Source organism: Urocampus carinirostris, chromosome 12, assembly GCF_059441175.1.
Source record: "Urocampus carinirostris isolate Australia breed hairy pipefish chromosome 12, RoL_Ucar_1.0, whole genome shotgun sequence".
In the NCBI taxonomy this organism is placed as follows: Eukaryota; Metazoa; Chordata; class Actinopteri; order Syngnathiformes; family Syngnathidae; genus Urocampus; species Urocampus carinirostris.
In genome coordinates, this window is record NC_142360.1 from 30,541,004 (window position 1) to 30,564,855 (window position 23,852).

General features: G+C 39.5%; 1 protein-coding gene across 3 annotated transcripts in view; it reads right to left on the minus strand.

The window, feature by feature from the left end:
* The window catches only part of lpp (LIM domain containing preferred translocation partner in lipoma), a 206,936-nt gene extending 192,908 nt beyond the window's left edge, over window positions 1-14,028 (minus strand). For all 3 annotated transcript variants that reach the window (XM_088348866.1, XM_088348864.1, XM_088348863.1), the window contains exon 1: window positions 13,815-14,028. The gene's annotated coding sequence lies outside the window, so the exon portion shown is untranslated. The remainder of the gene's footprint in view (window positions 1-13,814) is intronic.
* Between the last annotated feature and the right edge of the window lie 9,824 nt (window positions 14,029-23,852).

Sequence of the window (23,852 nt, forward strand, 5' to 3'; positions counted from 1 at the left end):
CCAATTTCAGTATATGCAATATTAACCACAGACACTAAGAGCTACATAAAGACGCTAACACAATAAATATGTAGCCAACCACATGCATGGACGAAAGAGCACTCCACGTGGACTCATCTGACGTGAGGAAGACCCTGAGAAGGGTCAACACAAGGAAGGCTCCAGGCCCGGACAACATTCCGGGGCGGGTACTTAGGGAGTGCGCCGATCAGCTGGCTTGTGTACTAACAGACATTTTCAACACCTCGCTAGACCAAGCCAAAGTACCATCATGCTTCAAATTTGCCAACATCATCCCAGTGCCAAAGAAACCCCAGATCTTATCATTCAACGATTACCGGCCCGTTGCACTGACTCCTATCATAATGAAGTGCTTTGAGAGACTGGTTAAAGAGCACATCACCTCCAGTCTCCCCTCCTCATTCGACCCCTTTCAGTTTGCCTACAGGACAAACCACTCCACCAGGGATGCCATCTCCTCTGCGCTTCACCTGAGCCTGACACATCTAGAGGAGAAGAACACCCATGTGCGGATGCTGTTCCTGGACTTCAGTTCAGCATTCAACACCATCATCCCACAACATCTGGTAGACAAAATGAGACTCCTGGGTTTCAACACCCCCCTGCGGAACTGGCTGCTGGACTTCCTCTGTGACAGACCCCAATCAGTGCGGATAGGTCAGAACAGTTCAGATGTCATCTACCTCAGCACGGGTTCCCCCCAAGGCTGCGTCCTAAGCCCCTTGCTGTTCACCTTGATGACACACGACTGCGTCCCTAGGTCCGCCACAAACCACATCGTGAAGTATGCTGACGACACAACAGTGGTGGGCCTCATCAGGGATGACAACGACCTGGCCTACAGAGAGGAGGTGGAGCAGTTGGTGGGCTGGTGCAGGGACAACAGCCTGGTCCTGAATGTTGACAAAACTAAAGAGATCATTGTCGACTTTAGGAAAAACCAGCCCAACCATGCCCCACTTTGCATCAACAACAAGGCTGTGGAGGTTGTCAGCAGTATCAAGTTCCTAGGGGTGCACATTACAAACAAACTCACCTGGTCCGTGAACACTGCATCACTGGTTAAGAGGGCACAGCAGCGCCTGTACTTCCTGCGGAGGATGAGGAGAGCCCACCTGCCCCCACCCTCCCTCATCACATTCTACAGGGGCACCATAGAGAGTATCCTGACCAGCTGTATCTCTGTGTGGTGTGGAGGCTGCAGCGCTACCGACTGGGGTAGTGTGAGGAGGGTAACGAGGACAGCAGAGAAAATAATCGGGACTACACTTCCCTCCATTCAGGACATTGGCCAGAAGCGCTGCCTATCCCATGCTAAGAACATTACCGGGGACCCCTCTCACCCCCATCATGGACTGTTCACTCTGCTAGCCTCTGGGAAGAGGTACTGCAGTGTGCGGTGCAGGACCACCAGGCTCCGCAATAGTCTAGTCCCCCTGGCCATTAGACTGTTAAATGGTCAATCTAACATATAGTTAACTTAAATCTAAACGGCTGCTAATCTGACTTTTTGCACTACTGGCAGTTTTTTATAGCTTGCCACTCCTTGCACATTGCTCTCTGCACTATTGTAATTACAGCGTTATTGTTACAGTGTTAATGTTACTATGTACCTGACTTGTTAACCTGACTGCCCATTTTGCACATCTGGTTAGCCACTCTTCTTGCACTATCGGCACTATGGTAAAATACTATACGTAGCCAAAATACAATACAACTTTATTTATATCTGTACATTCAAGGAAACTGTGGGGGTCAGATGCATCGACATTTCGTTCTGTATACACGTGTACTAGAATGACAATAAAAGTAGATCTGAATCTGAATCTGAATCTGTAGTACTAATTAAAAGGAGCAAACAGTAGGTTAAAAAAATCTTACAAAACTTAAAAAAAAAAAAATACCTAATCAGCAGCTAGTCATGGCTAGAAGAAGCTATAAAATCTCCAAAAAACAAAAAACCCTTCCCAAGTAATTCATATGTGCTTTTGACAACAAAAAAGTACCGTAAGGACAAGGATAACAATAAAGAACTGGCTTGCTAGGGAGTTGTTAACAGCACTAGTAAAAACCGGGGGCGGACGAAATGCTTTGGTCACGATTTGATCGTATCACGATACTAAGGTGCTGAATCAATTAATATTCAGATTATCAATAATTGTATTTAATATAAGATGATTGTGATTTTAATTTCCTTCAAACAGCTTAAATCATACACTTCTGGGACAATAAACCATGAATGAAGTTCAAACAATGCACGAGTCAAATTTATAGGCGCCGGCCTTGGTTCTTGTTGGCCGCTGTCTTCCTCCATTTTCCACATCCATTTGCTTTTCCCAAATTGTTAAGTACCTAAAAAAATCACGGTGTATAACACATGAATTGATTTTTTTTTGTCACACCCCTTGTGAAAACAGTAGTAGTTAAAATCTTAAAAATATCATCTTGAATTGAGTACAGTAATGCCATGACATATTTGTTGAACCCTGAAGTCATTAATGGAAAACATTGCCTCATCATGCATCTTTAATAGTTTCCTTACGTCAACTTTGAAAACATAAATGTCGGGAATGATAGCGGTTCACACAGTGTTTGTGAAATTACATGCAGTCAGTGAGCGCACACTTTCGCATGGTTGACGCGCCTTACCTCACTTGCGTACGAAGCATGTTGCAACATATGCGCCGAGTGGGTGTTTATTAGAAAAGGGGCATAGAGTTAGAAGTCACAACCAGTGCACAACTACCAAAACACTGAAACTTAATTTTTATTTAAGTACTGAATTCCCCAAAACAGAAGCCTAACTAAGTGATAACCACCCAAAGGTGATAAATGCAAAACTTCATAAATTGCACCTGGGAGAGATCAAGATTTCAAAATGTTAACGTTCCTGTATAATACTCTTAAAATTCCAATCCAAGACGTACCCAAAGTAAATTCAATGCTGCTCTTAAACGGTTGCGAAAATATGGACGATTTGGGTCTCTTTCGAAAGGTAAAACTAAGAGTCACTGCAAGTGCTACTAACATCGAGTAATCTAAGTTGGAACACACAGAAAAAGAAGGTTTTCATTATTGCGCCCCCCAACCCCAAAATGTATATATATATTTTTTTGCACTCGCACGCCTGCAAACGAGTGTAGCACGGGCATTTTAGCTTGAAAGCAGCTGGGACAAAAGCATGCAGCCTTACCTAGTCCCAAGTCAAATTTGATCACAATCTGAAAAGCTAAACGTTGTATCATACACATTTTTCTAAAAGGTATGTCAAAGAGTTTCCAAAATTGGACGTTTGGAGACAACCAGTTTACAGCTCAAAACCTCAGCAACCGTGTCCATAACTTTGGTCAATTTTTCGACATTGTGAAAAAGTTGTAAATGTTTGACTTTTTTTCCAGAAGTCAATCACTGTTTGTGCACACTTGCGCGTGATAATCATGCATAAAAATGGATCCCGCGTTGCATTTACGCATGTTTATTTTTGGCTTTGATTTGAATACACCCCCGGAAAATGGCATAAATTCATGTTGGGAATATCACTGGCTAACCAATGCTTCAATCATCATTCTGACCGGTCACTATTGGCTGAAAAATTTTGAAGCCAAACTAGCTCATATCAGTTGTCGCAATCAGACATTCATAAGCTATATTAGGCTAAGGACTAAGGCTGCACTTAAAACCGAAATCGAATCAATATCCTGATGTGACGTAGTGTGATAGCGTAACCGCAAACCAATGCGTTTTTTTCAACGAATCATTATTTTACTTTGTTATTTACTTGACGGAATTTTTGGCCAACAAGAATTGTCACATATCAGGGTTTAACATCGCCAGCCAATCAAAAGCAGGTTATAATGGCACCCAATGAAAGCGAGGCAAAGTTTGCAAGACGCGTGTGCACAACTTTGATAAGCTGGTGTAAGCGGACAGTCGGCTAAACACTGGGTACACAAATGGCACCAAAACAAACGCCACAGTTCTTAACTTAACCAGCTCGTTATATCGAAAATTTATAAATTAGACTCTGAGGAAAGTCAGAAAAGCAAGGAAAAGCTGATAACCAGCGAGTGCTACCTGGATTTTTATCGCGTCCATTGACTGAGGTGCTGTCGGATGGCGAAGCTGACAGCTAGGCTAACAACTCTGAAGCCACCACTGCCGAACGTGGCTAGTCACAAGCGCCAAATCAATTACCAATGAAGCGGACCACTCGTGGAAAACTGATACATTTGTGACTCTTTTATTTTAATCATCAGAAGTGGCAAGGACCCGACTCTAGTGTGTAGATTGCCAGCCTCTTCATCGTTTTCCTACACTAAAAGGAATAGCCCTCCAATAACGTTGTCCTTTTCTATAATGACAATGAAGACCATTTATTCAACTACAATTTGCTTTTTATTTCAACATCTAAAGTTAGTATTTTGTAACAGTCGTATACTCTCTGTCTCTAAGTACGTCATCTCAAGTTATGTGTGCATGTCAATCCACGGGGAAAAAAGGGCACAGAATATGCACTTTTCTTTGAAAATCAGAAATCGCATCGAAATCACAATTTAGGTTTAAAAAAATCGCAATTAGGTTTCTTTCTAAAATCGTGCAGCCCTACTAAGGACCATTTTTTAAAAAGCTTGCAATTGGTCGAGAGTGGTGTCAATCAAAAGGTCAGAGGCTAACAGCCATATTGGAAATTATCTCACGAGTTTTACTTTTAAAAGTAAATTATGAGGCAAAAACAGACAGATTACAACAAGAAACGTCAAACAATGAAGAAATGCTTTTATATAAAATATTTAAACGGTTGGATTCACTGGACTCGTGTGAATGTCACCAGACCATTTTCGAAAAGAATCACCTCATGAGCTGACTACCAGGGAACGATATTGATGAACTATTTCGGCTTGTACCTTGGTTCAGACGGATTGTGATGTTTCTGCTATGAGTGAATTTTGAAAGGGCACAACATATTTTAGTGTCTGGTGACATCATAAAGTCACAAGTTTGTTTGTTTAAGGGGTTAAAATACTTGTTTCTACTGAGACCTAGTTTAAATTGGCTTAAACAAGCCGCACTGTGCTTAAATAACCTTATTGTGTTAAAAGAAATGGCTAAATGAGAGATATGTTACCAATTAGTTGCCAAAGCGCTATATAAAAACTAGAATGACAATAAAGTAGATCTGAATCTGAATCTGAATCTGATAAATGCAGACCATTTACCATTTACCAAGAGCTTGCCCGGAGTTTGTTTGGCTGACTTCGCTGCCCCGGCAGCAGGACTCAAAGGAAGAACACTGCCTTCATCCCCAGGGCTGTTCATCACTTGAACTAGCAGCCCCTGCCCCTTAGTGTTCAGGAGTGTTCTGCGCCCACATCATTCACGACAGTGCACAAACTCATTTATATTGGTACTTTTTATACATTTTATTTATTTTTAAACATTTTATTCAGTCTTAATTATTGTATGGAATACAGCACTTCAGCACTTTACGGTCGAACATCGGAGTATTGTATGTATGTGGGTGGGTGTTGTATGCTATTCTGTGTGCCTTTTAATTGCCCCTTGGGGACAAAATAGTGTTTTGATTGATTGATTGATTGATTGAAGACTACTTATTTGTCTTCTGTGCTAATTTTACAGTAATACTCAGGAGTAACTAAAGTTCAGTACGATAAAAATAGACTGGTACAATAAAAAGATGGAACAAAATGAGAGTATGATGCAAATAAGCTACAATAAGATGGTGTGTGTGGTCATTTTCTGTTTTGCAGGTTTTTACTATTGAAGAAAAGTTATTAATTGAGTTTGTCAGAAAAACCACAGCCAAGTCAAAAAGACTTGTGGAATTGTATTCTGCCTTTCTCTCCTGTGCTGCTGTTAATATCACCTTCATCACTGCTGACCCCTGCAGCACTCCTGAGGAGTCATCAGACTTTAATTATACCTTTTTAATCACCACAATGTAATCTGGAGAGTAAATGGACTCTCCTTTTCTTATACATTCACACTCATAATGTGCCGCTTGGGTTAACAAAAGCACTCATTTCGTTCCTGTGAATGAGTGTCAATGAGTCACCGCCTTGCCTTTGCCCTCACCCCAGAAATCTTCCCTCTTGGAATTGCTGTTGATCATTTTTCTTGCCCATCAACTTGTCAATCTTAACGGGACACACAGGAGGATAAAAACACTTTCAAAGACCAGAAAGAATTTTGAAGGAACGGGGAGAAACTGAATTACAAACCAGTCACTGATATTCATGAAATTGGGTGTTCAGTCTTTTTTTTCCAGCGTTGAAGTTTACAAACATGGAAAAGGAGCTTGACTGTACTTGTTAAAAGGAGGACTCAAGCACAGTGTGAATTTCAAATCAATAATACCCCCCAAAAAGCCTATTTCTCCCTCCGCCCTACCGCCCCAGCAGCCCTCGAGAGCAGCCGCTATCAAACCGCATACATCTGCGTCGCTCAGAAACGTTTCTGACTACATTAAACACAGTGGCGCACTTAAAAAAAAAAGAGAGAGAACACGTTTGACAGTGTTGATGATGTTAAAGTTGAAAGTGGCTTTGAGTTGCGGACCCTCCTGGTGGGTTCATTGCAGTCTCTCAGGCACATTTTAATGGGGGTACGGCAACGACTCTGCATGACTCGTCTGAGAGCTACAGCGTAACATGAACAACTTGAATAGAAAGTTTCAGAATCTACAGGTAAGGCAGAATATATCTTTAGTCTTTAAATGACTGATCAAAATCATGGAGCGGCCATAGGCACCAGGGCCAATGTTACTGTAAATGAAGATATTAGAACGATTCGAATATCCATGTGGAATAGAAATAAAACATTTTGCTAACGTCAAAAAAATATCTCATGTCTCAATTACTGTAAGAACATTTTGTGTTTTGAGAATTATTTTGGGGGACAGTGTTTATTCGTCTTCACAAATTAAAGGGCACTGTGTAATATTTGACCATGATATGTCAATATAGTGCAACAAAAATTGAGTGCTACAAAGCACAATAAGACCAACAAAGGATGGAGACTCAAAAAGATCAAACAGCACCACTTTTTCTCCTCATTCATAGTGTAATCTCATTGAACTTCCAGTATTCCTTTAATTAATGAAGTCAATTACATTTAGTTATATAGTATTCATTTATCCCTGGAAAAATCAGAAGGCGTGATCCATTTTTTTTCAACACAAAAATGCATTGCGATTTTCTCAAGGTTTTAAGCAAAGCAAGATGGCTGACATTCATGTGAGGCTAATGTTATGTAAAATAAATACTAAGTTGTTGACCTATGACTTAAAAAAAGTGCACTTCCATTTGATGGTGTATTTTTTTTTAATTATTCAAATCTATAATGTTTGTTTTCTTTTTTTTTCACCACTAGGAGACGCTAAATAATACAAAACATCCCATTAATGAACAAAAGTGTGAAATTGCAAGTTATTAAACTGTGAAAAAAACATTTTGGAGGTTTTTGGAGTGACCGGTTTTTGAGAAAGAAGTCGCAACTTAATAGACGATATCGGTTTTCTGCAGGGTAACATTCAAATTATACCCAGATAAGAAAACAAATTAATAATAAAAAGTGTTTTATTTGATTAATTCACAAAACAATACAGGTTAATAATTATGAATTAAAGCAGCCCTAGCTGCAATTCAAATTCACAAACACCCTCTTTAATAGCTTAAAAATTGTGTTTTTCAAGACCGCAACCTGTTTTTTCTTTTGGTGCTGCTTTGCAAAGCAGTACCACGCCCACTGGGAGCTTTTTATGCTTCAGTGCCTAGTACGAGGGCATTTCAGGACCAGACAGATGGAGCTAGTTTTTGAATCGAACTGCATCCACTAAGCAAAGTTGCCCTGCTCGTATAACACTGTGTCAGCACCATCTTTATGCCAGCATCAAAACTGTCAACTGCCATAAGCCCAGCAACAACAGCATGCTGACCTGAGTCCAGATACTAATGTGCAGTAGACCCATCACAGGGGATACAGCTCAATCACCCTCTTTAATAGCATAGTTCTGACTCCAAACATTATTTAAAACATAACTACCATGAGTGGGGATCCATTATCATGAGCTTCCAACTGATTGCAACAATCTTGCGCAAGCTGCGTTTTATTAAGATGACATACACAGTCACTAGAATGCTGTCTAAACCACAGCGTTGTTGTTGATCACCTTTTATGGTGCGACAAGAAGTGGTGGGTGACCAATCATTGGGCTTTGAGAAGTAAAAAGAAGAAAAACTCAGCAGTGACTGTTTCAACAAGCAAGGCATTACATTATGCAATAAGCATGTACCGTATTTTCACTATTATTTTCACCACCTAAAAGCCTTCATTTTTTTCAAAAGCTGACCATGTGCCTTATAATACAGCGCGCCATAAATATGGATCAATATTGAGTCGCAAGGTCTCACAACTAAGGCAAGCAGCCGCTGACTAGATTTTCCCCTGTAGAAGTAGTCCGCAGTGTATGCTTGGATATATATATATATATACGGGCATTTCATTTCCTAACCAATGTGTTAATCATCATTTGAATCTGTCCCAATTGGTTTAAGTTATTTGGAAGTAAAGGAGGTGGGTCCTTTTTAGCATTTACAGGGTTGTATAGGCTAAAGCGGGGCAAAATAAAGACTGCAATTGGTCGAAAAATATGTGAATCACATGTTTGGTTGCTCTACGGCATGGAAAAACATTTTTTACTACGGTAGTCTGTATTTATAAATTTTAAAATTATGGGGCTAAACTGACAACTAGCAACAAGCAACGTCTATCGATGCAGATGCTTCTCCGGGATTTTTTCTTTTATTTGTTGGCATTTGTCGGTTTTGGAGTGTGTAAATATTTTACCCGATTGGATTTACTACACTCACGGATGCAAGAGGACCATGGTTGCATATGATTGAACGTGATGGCTGCAAGACAACTTTTGTGAGCTACCCTGGATTTATATTTTCCCACACTGATTTTCAGACTGATCTTGATATTTCTGTGATGAGTCAATTTTTAAATTCAATTCTGTTCAATTCAATTCAATTCAGTTCAATGTGTTTATTGTCATATGCACAGTAAAGAACCATGTTTCCCTGTGCAATTAAATTCTTACTTTTCTGACCACACAGTTGGCAGCAAAAAAGAAAATAGAAACTAAGAGATGGTTGGCAGATTTCTTAAATCCCAAGAGTTTAACCTTCTGAATGATATGTGGAATGATGCATTTGAGTGATTAGTGACATTGTATAGACACAGTGTTCGTACGTGTCTGAGACACGTATTTGCTTTTTGGGAGCCTTTGGAATATTAAGGGGTTAATAAGTTTGAATGAACTGTCTGGCATTTAAATTTCCTGACACAGGACATTAAAAGAAGCTCCTATCTCTTGCAGGGGTACAAAACAACGTATGTCAAATATATGAATCACAGTTCCAAGTGAAAAAAGGGTTCACTGAACCAAATGAAGTAACTCCGAGTGAGATAACAACTTACCGGTTTTTAACTTTGGCTGAGGCCTTGACTCCCTGGTGAGTTTTACACCAACACCATTTAAGTAAGTAGAGATAAGAGTTTATTGCATGTTTGTTGTCCAACTATAATTTATGACAACGAAATCCCGTACATTATGTCTGATGAGCAAAGCAATACTGTTCCATTATATGTTTCACTTGTGCAGATTATGTAACCATTTTATGTACTACTAGCTGCAACATGCAATATCATATTGCTTATGCCAAAGCCTGTTCAGAACTTGCACATTCAGTGATTGTTGAAATAGATCTCTATTATTGCATGCGATAAAAGTTCTATAAACTGTCTCTGGTCAATATTGGTGCTTAATACACACCCGTGGTTCAATTTAATCATCACTTTGGATTTGTGCATCTGTAAACCAATCACCCTGCCACTGGAAATTGCCTAAATGATTTACTAAAATAATATGTATGTATTGATCGTCTATGCAAACATGTTAGTATTTATTTTATTTAACCTATGAGAAGGGAAAGGGAATGATTAACTTGAGTGTTCATTAGTTAAAATACATAAAACTAACTATTTTCAATCGAACAAACATCTCAGAGTAAATGTGTGAGTATTAAAAGGCAAAATCCTCATTATCTTCGACTTAATACTTTTCAAAACAAAAATGCAATATGCTGAAGACAAGGGAGTCCAAGTAAAGTTTAGATCAGTTGCAATCAACATTTTGATTGGACAAACTGAAAAAATACGATGACATTTTTTAACAGATTAATGTTTATCTGTTGTCATGCTTTACAGCAATTTTTGAGAACAGTCGTGCTTTATTTGTTTTTTTGTGAACGTGACTCTGTTCAATCAAATATCTGAAAGAATGGATGTATACGCGTGAAAACTGACCCAAAAGTGATATAGTGAGTAATGTGCTGGCAAGGCATGAGCTGTGGCCGATAGCAGCTCGAGTGAATGGGCAACTTGTTACCCGTTCATAGAAATAACGCCACAGAAATGTCATCCTTTAACTGCCGTGTCTTGCTACAACGTCTTCCCGGACGCCCGGGGCGTGCATCCTTTACGTCGGCTGTACAACTTGTACAACGTGTCTACCCAGGTGGCCGAAAACTTTTTCAAGAAAAGAAAGAAAAAATCATTCGTTTTTATTTTTAAAAAAATTCAAATAAAACGTTTGCCATGTTCAGATTTCGAAATCTTCGGTTTGGAAATTTCGATTCGTTAGGCAATTTGCATACTTGGCAGCCAATCAGAAGCCTGCATCGAATAACTTCGTGCCTCTGGACTTTCCCAAGCCTTATAAGGTCATGCCTTTGAATATCATTTTACAAAGTAGACGCACAGAGAACACAAGAAAAATGGAGAAGTGGTTAGGAATCAAGCTAAACCTCAGCCCCAGAGGAAAGATTCGAAAGAAGCTAACAAAATTGATGACGCTACGAAACGTAAACGTACATTGAAAGCATCCTGGAAAGAGGAGTTCACGTGGCTTGTAGCAGACGACGCAACGCAAACATTGCATGAATGAAGATGAGTAAATACAGGTACATACTGATGGAAGGTGGAAAACAGCGATGTCATATACATGCAATTCATGTTATAAGTAGATTTATAAAACTAAATTTAAAGTGTTGTGATGTTATATATTCTGATTATAAATCCTTGATACTTTGCAATTTTATTTTGCATTTAGTTGTCTTACCGAGTTTCAAGTTGGGAAAAATGGGGCAGGCAACTTTATGGCCGAGCAGGCAACTTTTTCAGAGTTGTCTTCCCTGGTCTCCGATAACTTTTTGTCATGAGTTTCAGACACTGTTTAACTGCATTTTTTTTTCGATTGCAGTTTAAGTGCAGTGTTAATATTCACATAAAATACACAAACAGTTCAAATTTGTTGGGAGAATACCCCTACCAGGTATCAGTATGGATCAGGGATTGTCAACGTGGGGCCCCCGGGCACCAGGTAGCCCACTAAGAACAGTTGAGTAGTCTGAAACCCTGTTTTGAAATTACCTCAGCAGTGATGGGTCGTTGTAATTTTCCATTTAAAATGATTTTTTCTTCTTTAGTGGTTGACTGGGTCTAGTATCCAACCCTACTTCTAATAATAACCATGGTAATAAGATAGTAACAACATTGTAAAAACATAAGTTATTTTAGGAATACATATCAACCAGGTAGCCCTTGCGCTAATTAGTAACATAAAGTAGCTCTCAGCTTCAAAAAGGTTGGAGATCCCTGGTATAGATGCTTACACTAGCCTTTTAAAGTATCAGTACATACAATGCTAGCCAGTACCAGAACTGGCTGCATTCTCGTGGTCAATTAACTATCAGGAACTTGAAATTAGAGAGATGGTAAAATGCTATTGAAAAAAAGTATTTGGTGGATATATTTTGTTGGGATTTAAATGTATTTCTCCATATATATATATATATATATATATATATATATATATATATAATGTTTTAGGGGGTCAGGAATTGTATGTACTAATAGTATTGGTTTGCTGCAATGGTATTGATGACAATTTGGGATTTAAGTATCTTATGTCTGAAAAACAATGTTAGCTTGTTATGTATTTTATGCAAAATATCTTCAAAAAGATCGATTAGTGCGTCGTTCTGATAGTTCCGTTATGAACTATCTGAAACTATTTGAAAAAAAGACAATCGCTAAATGTGACTAAATTACTTTAGTTCAAACAAATATAAATCTTATAAATGTATTCACATTTTTAAGACTTCCAAATATTGGATTTAAGACATTGTAATCCAAATTAAGGCCTTATTTTTAGAATAATGAATTCAATGCAGTTTAACACTTTTCAAAGATCCGCAGGAAACCTGGTATACTTGTTAATAAAGCTTTCAGACATCTAATCAATAAGCTCTGCAAAATCTTTGATAATTGAGAAAATATTAATATCGGGCAGGCGATAATTTGTCAACTGCTGACTGTCACCATTTTTTTGACTATTGGAATCATCTTGACAACTTTCATATGTTCAGGAAGTTGTCCTGAGGCAAATGATAAATATGTATGTTAGAGGAATGACAGTATTCAGATTCAGATTCAGATATACTTTGTCATTCTTGTACACGTGTATACAGAACAAAATGTCGATACATCTGACCCGCACAGTTTTCTTGAATGTACAGATATAAATAAATGTTGTACTGAGTTAGAGTATTGAAGTACTGATAATATGCTAAATAATTTATAGCTATGTATAGTATTATACAGTAGTGCAAAGAGTGCAAGAGGAGCAGCTAACCAGATGTGTAAAATGGGCAGTCAGGTAAACAAGTCATTATAATAATTCTCCGTTACTAGTTTAATAACAGTCATGTCAGGTCGTTGCAAACAATGTACACCAGGATGGCAAAGAAAGTTTTAGTATTTTGTGTTAATCATGACTAATACAATCTAGAATTCGGATTCAGATCATTAAGTCCTTTACCATTTATTTACAATTTCAATTTCATTTGTTGCATGCATAAAACGTGATGCGCTATATATTGATTTTATTTACTTTAACTTCACTGTTTTGTATATTTTTTATTTCAGATGCCAGCTGTGGTCCAATGTTTACAAGACACTTGAGGAGTGCACCAGCCAATTGTTATCGAATAGTTAGTTTTAGGCATGAATTAAGTGTGTGTTATTGATAGGTGGAAAAGCTTGGTGTCAGATTTTTGAGAGGAAAAATATGTTAAGTATGCTTTCTTACAGCATTTACAACATATCACGTTAAACGCCCCATGGCCATAATGACGAATCTGCGTCTTGGAATCTAAAGCTAAATTGACTTCAAACGGCTAACAAGCAAGCTAACGCACTCATTTTGCTTTCCTTATTTTCTCACCCCGATAAAGTACAACTTTTCGAGACCCTTTTACTCTCCTTTGCTTACATTTCCGTCTTCCGTATTACCAAGCGACCCGCTGCTCGCCCAAAAACAGACATAAGCACAACAAGAGACGTCCAAAGTGTAGGGAGAAAGTAAAAAAAAGAAAAAAAAACTTCCTTCAACTTGTCTAGCTAGTGAGTAGTTAGCCCGGCTCGTCATGCTAGTTATGCTAGTAGTAGAGCGTCTGCCCCATGTGTGCCCACGCCCTCCTCCCCGCCGTCCACGTCCCAATCTCAGCGACACTTTAGCATTCATACGCCGCTTAGCTCCATAGAAGTTCCTTGCCCGACTTGTCGCCAACCGCACTTCAAATATTTCCCTAAAAATTCCTCGCACCAGCGCAACGCGACCGCGCCCTTTACGGCTCGGTTCGGCTTACCTGTTTTGTTGTGACTTTCGAGGAAATCCGAAAAAAGGACAGGATTCTCGAGGGGTGAAACAGCCCGAACTTCTTGATTCTCAATTATGGGAGAGTTGTGTGGCCAGTGACGTCACGCAGTGAAATTCCAAGCTGAGGTTTGCCCATGTAAGGCAGCGGGCCAGCGGGGACAGCCAGCCGGGACACCCTGCTCCTGCGCAACATCACCCGGCAGGAGCAAAGCCAGAGGCGATTTCAGATTCAGGACTTTTGGGCTGCTCAGCACCGAGAGTGTCTGGCTGGTTAAAAACATTTTTTTTTCATTTCACTTAAAGTTGTACAGTGGAACGTCAGTTCTCGACCATCATCCGTTCCAGAACCCTGTTCGAGAACCGATTTGTTCAACCACCGAAATCGATTTTCCCATTAAAAATAATGTAAATCGTTTTAATCCGTTCCAACACCCTGAATGTTTACCATGAATGTTTAACGTAAACATGAAGCTAACCCAGGCTAATCGTACGTTGGCGTTAGCGTAATCTTCGTACGAAAGATTACGCTAACACGAACGTGTAAAAATTAAAAAATCAGGTCGTTTACAAGTCATTTCGCACCACAAGTGGCTAGCGCTTCATTGGAAAGGGGGCTCCGTTCCAACACCCTGAATTTTGGGCTCAGTTCCAACACCCTGAATGTTTACTTCGAATCATAAAGCTAACCCAGGCTAATCGTACGTTCGCGTTAACGTAATCTTCCGTACGAAAGATTACGCTAACACGAACGTGTAAAAAAAAAAAAGATAAAGAAAAGAATTATGAATTGGATTTCTTACCTTTGTGGTAGTCAGCAGAAGGCACATGCTGTATTCCCTTAGCAAGATCGGAAACTCGCACACCTCTTTCATATTTAGCTATTATGTCTTTCTTAAAGGCAATAGTTGTACGAACAACTTTTCTTTTTTCACCTGTCCTGCTTGCACCGACCTTCTTCGGAGGCATAGTTAGGGGCTAAAACTCTCCGTTCACCGATATTAAAAGCGAAAGCAAGAGGCAAGTGCGCACGTGATAACAGTTGGTCACGAGGGGTGGGGACGATCACGATCTACACCCGTACACCGTTCAGCATCGCACTCTAGCGTACGCACTCACGCATTACCGGCGTTTGAACTCCAAATTTTTGACAGAGCAGCGAAGCAAGAATTTCTCAAAATGTTTGGCCGAACACCGATTTGTTCGAACTGAGAGGCGTTCGAAAACCAAGGTTCCACTGTATAATATGCCAAATACAATTATGATAACATTTTAATGAAAATATGTTGCTAAAGGTTTTTATTTTTATTTTAATAGGTATTTTTTTTGTTAATTGACAGTTTGTTTTAAGTCAAGTCAAGTCAAATTTATTTATATAGCCCTTAATCACAAAAATGTCTCAAAGGACTGCACAGGATTACAATGACACAATTACCTGATCTTAAACCAACATGCGGGAGAACAACTCAAAACCTCAGGGTGAGGAAAAAGAGAAACCTTGAGAAGGGACCTCACAAGTGGTATCCCCCTTTCAGGATGACCAGGGTGAATTACATTTAGCATTACAGTACACAAACATCGTAAACACTGGGTAACATGTTGAAAATTTATCCGGAAACTGCATGACAGCAGCGACGCCCCCAGCCTGTAAACTAGTCCAGAAAGTCTATGACGGCCACGACGCAGTTTCCCATCTCTGCCAGCTGGTCCATGCAGGCGTTCACATGCTTCAGGTCAAACGCTGGTCCGCTGACTCATCTCAAATCGTCCTTCTCCTTCGTATAACCACGAGGCAGGCAGTCGGAAAAAGACAGGACAATACAGAATCTGAGGTGGGCATCAATCATAAGCTTTGGAATAGAAGTGTGTCTTAAGCCTCGATTTAAAAACTTCCATTGAGGTTGCAGATATTATCTCCGGAGGCAGGGCATTCCTAATATATATTTTTAAGGCCGTTTTTATGAATTGAAGGTTTTAGTTTTTAAATTGAATGATTGCACTCTTGAGACAGCACGGCGGGGCAGTGGTTAGCGCTTGTGCGGCACAGTTCCAAGGTCATGAGATCGAACCTCCTGTGTGGAGTTTGCATGTTCTCCCCGTGCTTGCGTCGGTTTCCCCAGGGCACTCCGGTTTCCTCCCACATTCCAAAAACATGCATTTCAGGTTAATTGGCCGGTCCAAATTGTCCTTAGGTGTGAATGAGCGAGTGACTTGTCTGTCTCTGTGTGCCAGGCGACTGGCTGGCAACCAGTTCAGGGTGTCTCTTGCCCACTGCCCGGAGATGGCTGGGATGGGCTCCAGCACCCCCGCGACCCTAATCAGGATAAGCGGTGCAGATAATGGGTGGATGGATTGCACTCTTAGTCTTCCATGATGACATACCCTCACTGTAATACACCGGAGCCACCACAGACTCTGCCGCTATGCCGCAAGTGAAACCGAGAGAAACAGGAGCAGGGAGGCGGGCGTTTATTTGTATAGCCCTTAATCACACAGAGTCTCAAAGGGCTGCACAGACCACAGATTATTACAAACTAAAGACTATTATTACGCCATCCCCTGATCTAAAACGTACATGAGGGCAAGGAAAAACTCAAAAACCTCAACATGAGGAAACTGAAGAAACCTTGAGAAGGGACTGCACATGAGGTAATCCTCCTTCCTGGATGACCAAGCTGCATGGGATGTTGCAAAAACAAACAAGACAAAAGTATTGTCAACGTGAAATATAGGTTATTCATATGCTATAGAATAAAGGTGTGCCTAGATTTAAACAGTTCCACTGGGGTTGCAGATTGAATCTCAGGGGGAAGAGCATTCCACAGGACTGGGGCTCGAATGGAGAACACTCTCGAACCTGGGGATCTCCTCTTGGCTCTTGGGATTACCAGTAGACCAGCATTTTCAGAGCGAAGGCTCCGGACTGAAAAATAGGCCAAAGTTAAATCTGAAAGATATAAGGGAGCGAGTCATGCATGATTTTGTATACTAAAAAACAGAACCTTAAATTCACATCTTAAGATAACAAGGAGCCAATGCAGGTTAGCTAAAATCGGCGTAATGTGATCAAACTTTCTTGTCTTAGTTAAAAGCCTCGCTGCAGCATTTTGTACCAGCTGATGGCTCTTGATTTTGGACTTCGGGAGACCAGAGAGTAGTGCATTACAGTAATCGAGACAGGAGGTAACAAACGCGTGAATTATAACCTCCGTATCCGACTGAGTCAGCATAGGGGAATTTTAGCAATGTTGCAAATATGGAAAAAAACTGTTCTAGTAATATTCTTAACGTGTGTTTGAAAGGACAGATCGGGTTCAAATATGACACCTAAATTTTTGACTAAGTCACTCTAAGTGATGTTACATTTGTCAATGTTCAGAACAGTTTTTAAGAACAAGTCACAGCATTTAGATGGACCAATAACTAACATTTCGGTCTTTTCAGAGTTAAGGCGGAAGAAGTTGAGTGACGTTCATTCTTTTATCTCAGTGAGGCAGGCCTCCAAATTTTCACAGTTTAGTGCTGCAGATTCTTCCACCGGAAGATATAGTTGAGTGTCATCTGCGTAGCAATGGAAATTGATATAATACTTGCGAATAATATCACCTAATGGAAGCATGTAAAAGGGGAGCAAGTACTGAGCCCTGCGGAACACCACAGGTAACACTAAAGGGCTCAGATGTCATTTCACCATCTTTATCACAGTGTGTCCTATCTGAGAGGTAGGATCTGAACCATAAGAGGACGAATCAAATCTACTCAACCATTTGAAGGCGGAGGAGTATTTCCTACGCTGTGTTGTTCACATTTTTGTTTTGTTTTACTTTTTATACTTTAGCTAAAGTTTTTCATGTTATTAAAGCCTATTCTGCCCTTTATTAAGTCAAGTGATGTTTGTTTTTATAGCCCTTAATCACAAGAAGTCTCAAAGGGCTGTACAGACTACTATTACGCGAAAATAATAATACAATTTGTGACATAAGCAAGTATTCTAAAGTGATTTAACTCTTTGTATGTGTGAACAATAACATTATTTATTATATATTCTTATATTATACATATTACATTTTAATGAAAATAAATACAGAAATAAATGTAATAATGAAAGAAGAGTTTTGAAAATTTGAATAATTTGAATAATTCCCCAAAAACGAGCTGGTTATGCCTGTTAGCATAGCATACGCCCTCTTTGCTCATGTGCATGAATGTACATTTTTCTCTGAAAAAAACTAAAAAGACAAATGAAATAATGCAGTTGGGAAGTGTTCTGTAATTGTCTAAACATTAACATGACCAATGTGCTTATATTAACCTAAACACCGTTTTTTTTAATTAATTTTGCTGTGGCGGCCATTTTGCCACTTACTGTCAACTAAAAATGACATTGCAGTTAGGGGTGGGCGAATCTATCGATACTAAGCAAGAACTTGGATCAGATCATACTATTGTCCTGAGACTAATACTTGACTCATCCACCAATTTCCAATTTCTGTTTTTCTATGGAGATACGCAGCCCTTCTTTCTCACTCAGGGCCCTCGGCCACTCAAAGTTCATGCCTGAGTGGGTGACTGACAGGCACACTTTTATCAGCTCTCCCTACCTGGGGTTTGATTTATAAAACTGCGAACGAAAATTAACTAAAGGTGGCGTACAGGTGAAACATATGAAGTACGTGGGAACAAAAACTTCCATAATTACAAAACACTGTGCACGCACATAGCACGCCTGTTTCTCTTCATAAATTACAATACACTCGAACATTGGCTCAAATGCAGTGTTGGGTAGGGTTACTTTAATCTGATTATTTTCAATTACTTTTGGATTACTCCAATACCAAATATGCTATTAAAAGACAAAAAAAACTAAATATGAATAAAATTATGACTCACAACACGTGGTAAGCTTTCTCTCCTGGCTTTGATCTCTTTGATCTCCGGCAAAACTAACATAAAATGCGACAGAAACAAAATGAAAATAAATCCAACCAGCTTGCCAACATCATTTTTGCCGTTCCATGTATTCCGTTACTGCCCAAGCCTGCACAAAATGTAGTAATTTTATTCATATTTAGTTTCTTTTGTATTTTATTAGCATGTTTGGTACTGGAGTAATCCAAAAGTAATTGAAAGTAATCAAGTTAAAGTAACCCTATCCAACCCTGCGCAAATGAGGGAAGAACCTCTTTATGTCTCTAATAAAAACACCGTTGATGAATATTGAAACATACCAAACGCGAAGATGGTTAATGCAGGAAAAGAACCAAAAAGCCCAATTTTGCACAATACTAAGTGGAGGTTCTTGTGGGTGAGGTGGATGGTCAGAAACAATTTATAATTAAGGGCCTCCCCGTTTGTATATGAATGCCAAAAAGAAAGTGGAGTGGCAGCATGTTGCAGATACTGTCAACAACGTTGCCTCAGAGGGCAGGACCGTGGTAGAAATAAAGAAATCGGTTCGACATTAAAGAGGAAGCCAAGAAGCGGATTGCCCTACACCGCAGGAATGTGTACGCGGCAGGTGGGGGAAAGGGGGACCCTGGAGCACAACCCCAGGGAGGCGAAGCTGGCAGGAATCATTCAGGAATCCCTCGTGAGCGAAGTGGTGGCGGAGGGGGACAAAAAAACCTGATTGTAGCCTACTTAACCAAATGTCATGCGCAATGACCATGACATCTTAGTCATCAATGAAAACTGTTAAATATATATACAGTACTGATAGTAATAGATAATATATTTTTGTGTGTGCACCCAGGGAGAGTCAATGTTAACTATGCCTTTTATACCCTTCATATGTCTTATGTGAGAAGTAATGTTTCTTTTTTTTGGGGGGGGGGTGCACAAACGTATCATTTCAGGTACTTTCTTTGGTTTTATCCATCTGCCGTTGGGTCGTAGTTTCCTGTTTCCCCACATTTCGTGTATACAGCAGAGCCGTAGCTCCCGTGAAAGTCAGCACATTCTCCGATCAAGCTTGTTTTTTATTAATAAAAAGTTGCTTACAAATAGATTAAGCCTTGTTTTGTGCATACATACTGTGTTTTTTCTGTATCCTTCATGCCAGGCAGAAGAGAGGGCTAAATCTATTTACTAACCTCTACCAGAAGCTCCAAATGATAGCAAGCACAGACCGGTGCGGACGTTTTTTCGTCAACTACAGAAAGGAACAATGTCAGGTGTTTTTGTTGGGGTAAAGTGGTCTACTCCTGTGGCAACACCACAAATGGTATGGCATTTATATAGCGCTTTTAAAGTCAATGAAAACTTCCCTAAGTGCTTTACGTGCTTCAACACTTACCCATTCACACACACATTCACACACCAATAGCGGCCATGCAGCCATGCAAGGTGCCGACGTGCTTATTGGGGGCATTAGGGATTCAGTGTCTTGCCCAAGGACACTTCGACATATAACACAGAGGAGCCGGGAATCTAACCTGCAATCTCTTGATCCCAAGATGAGCGCTCTACCTCCTGAGCCAATGCCGCCCACAAATGTACATAAACATTTTAAAGATGTTACTGTTCCTGAACAAAAAACACTAAATATATTGTCACTATGGTAACAAAGCAAACAAATAGAAACAATTGACACTCTATTTCCATTATAAATTTTATTTTCAAAATATTGTGCAATGGAAGGTATTAGTTGACATTGTTATCCTGTAATTAAATTTTCGTTACATTTCTGGTTTTACTCGTTTGGCTTTTGATCTGAAACAGTAGTAGCAATATGTCCAATTTCTTTTTAAATGTTAAAGTTTGCAATGTTATTCAATAAAAAAATGAAACGTCAGAAGAGGCTGCTCAGAGAGTCCAACGACACTAATTCGACTAATTCGGTCGTATTTTATGGAGTTCACTTAGTTAAATTGTTTATGACATTAAATCTGCCCCCGTGTGAAAATGTCGGCTTTTCTTGTTCCTCTTTTCCATTAAGAAACGAGCGTGCATTGTTGGGTTAATGTAGGTTGTGTTTGGTTAATAATAATAATAATAATAATAATAATTTCCTTGTATTGTCATTCTGTGTAACAATGTACACAGAACGAAATGTCGATTGCATCTGACCCGATGCAGCCGCAGCCAAGAGAGGGCGCCGCCGACCACTTTTTAAGTCTTAGGAATGACTCGGCCGGGGCGCGAACCCGAACCTCCCAGTCTCAAAGCGGGCGCCTTACCATCTAGGCTACTGAGCTGGTGGAGTCAGATAACTAATTCGAACAATTTGGTAAACGATATATTTTAATATTTAATTCCCAACAATGGCAAACTTCTACAACCCTGCCATCAGCAGTGTATTAATGTACGGGTGCCTAGTGTGGATCTCCAGTTGCACTGAGGCCGATCAGCTGGCGCTCCAGCGGGATATGAAAGCTGCCAAGAAAATTATAGGAAAGAGCCTTCCCCAAGATCAGAACCACCTGCACCACTTGCTGTGTGAGAAAAGTCCACAACTTCCTGCGGGACCAGCACCATCCTGCTAAGCACCTCTTCACCTGCTGCCCTCAGGGAAAAAATACCAGTCAATACAGGCCAGATCATCTGGACTGGCCAACAGTCTCTATCCACAGGCTTTAAGGCTATTGAACTCTACACCCCCACTTTTTTGCCCCCCATTTATTTCCATGATATTTCCAGAGGGAACGATGATGACTATCTGACACAAATGCACATTGAACATTGACTAATGTAAATATGCTGCTATGGAGTTTTTTATGGTACCATGTCTGTACTTTTACTTTGAATGTGTATATTGGGTTATTTATGGGTATTGGGTTTTTAATCTATATTTGTTCTGAATATTTTTTTCTGTGGATCTTTGCATTTTCTTTTAATTGTGTGTGGATGACTGGATGCCCCAAACGAATGTTGTTATTTTTTGACAATGACATTACATTTTCTGAATCTGAATCTGATGGGAGTGAGATAATTAGCATATATATCACTGTATAATAAAAAAAAAGAAAAACAAATGGGAACCTGTCCTGAAATACATGTACTGAAAACTTTAAATTAAATGAAATAGGTTCATACATTTAAAAAAAATGAAAGAAAAACTTGGGGGCTCAAGGCTGCTTTTAAGTACTACTTGTAATTCAGGAAACAGAAAAAAAGGTGATGAAGGGGGTTTCCCTGTACGTCATACCTATAAATTGTCGCGGAAAATACAATTTTCACTAGCCAGGGCACATTTTTTCTGAGAGGGGCCTCAAACTAATTTTACGTAATGTGAGCCCTCTAACAAAAAAGGCATCTGTTGCCGCATACCTGTGCAATTTAACAGCTGAAAATCGGAAAAAATGCTAAGCATCTGAAAGGTGCGTCTTACTTGCCTTGTGTCTATTCAGCGTCCGAGTATTTGTCCTCACTCAGCCATTTCATCTGAGCCGTCAGTCACTTCTTTTCCTCCTTGTAGATTTCTCTAATTAATAAGATTGAAATAAAGTGTTTTGAACTCACTTTGCGGAAATATAACAGGAGACTACTATTTTTAGAACTAATTTGATAAAAAAAAGTCACATGTCATCTAAAGATTATGAAAGAAATTTACCTGCATTTACGTTCCACTCACCCATCAACAAACAAAATTATGTGGTTTATTTAAAAAAATAAACATAAAATCTCTATGTAATGACAAATAATTTAAATTTCACGGTAACTTACAGTAACTGTTACTGTAGAAATGTTAGTTTCTACTGGTTCAAATATACTGTATGCTAAACAGTGAAGTGCTGTCAGGGGAGGCATATGAAGTCGTGCCTCACCTCACATCATGAAAGTAAAAACATTTTTTAAAAACCACAATAATGTGGTTTATTTAAAAAAAAAACATACAATCCATGTGTAATGAAAAAAAATAATTTCAATTTCACAGTGCAGTTAATGCAAGTTAATGAAGCTGTTTTCTGCCTTAATATATAAATGTTAGTGTTTACTGCTTCAAATTTACTGTATGCATAGCAGTGAAGTGCTGTCAGGGGAAGCATATGAAGGTGTGCCTCACCCGACATCGTCGAAATGTAAAAATTAAAATATATTAAATGGTTTTAATAATCTAGTGTTCTTTCTCATTTAACTTCATAATTTGTGGAATTATTTTTCAAAATGGCAGAATTTTCACATTTAATGCTCAATATTATTAATGAGTTTGTAACGTATTTCTATACTGAGCGTCTGCAGATGCAGAGTGAGGCACAGAATTCTTTTGCATCATGACAGGGCGCGATATGAGACCAAATAGTTTTGATTTTTAACAAACGATTAAATTTGACTGTATTAGCAAGCCATCCAATAATAGTTTTGCTTGTACTTATTGCATGGATTTCTTTTCATAACGGAGGATTACCTATCTACACGTATACCTGATTTCTAAGTTAAGGTAAAACAATAAAATACTTTATTCTACGCCAGTTCATAAATTGCTTTCTTGCTCTTCTATTAGATGATGAACAAGATGTCACGGTTGCCATGGCGCCCAATTGGCCCCGCCCGTGTGGCACCAGCTGCGGTTTGTTAACAGATTGGCTTTCTGTGTACTTTAAGCTCAGCGCTGTCACCTTTCCCTTGTCAGCCCGTCAACGAACCTCTGCCCCGCAAGACGTGGGTTCTGACTCGGCCCTGTTTTCCTGTTGGTATTTTCCAGTCCGGTATTGTTCCTGTTTATTTCTGTCCTGTTTAATATCGGTTTCCAGTTTCGTTCCCGTCTAGTTTCATCCTGTTTATTATTCTCTCCAGTTCTCGTTTCCGTCCTGTTTGTCCTGTTTATTTTCAATATCCTGTTCCATTATCTATCCTGTCTGGCTGTCCCGTCCTGTCCCGTATCGACCCCATCAACTCGGGCAATTGAAATCAATCTCGTCGGTCTCTGGCTTCCTGTCTTTCCACGCCAGACCGCTGTCTAACGTGCATGACTCCCCATTTCCCGTAAAATAAAAGGCTTGTGTGAGAAAGTCACCTGTTTGGGTCCTGATTCAGTTCTGGTTCATGACACAATATGTAATTTGACTTTGCCTCACCAGATATAAACCTC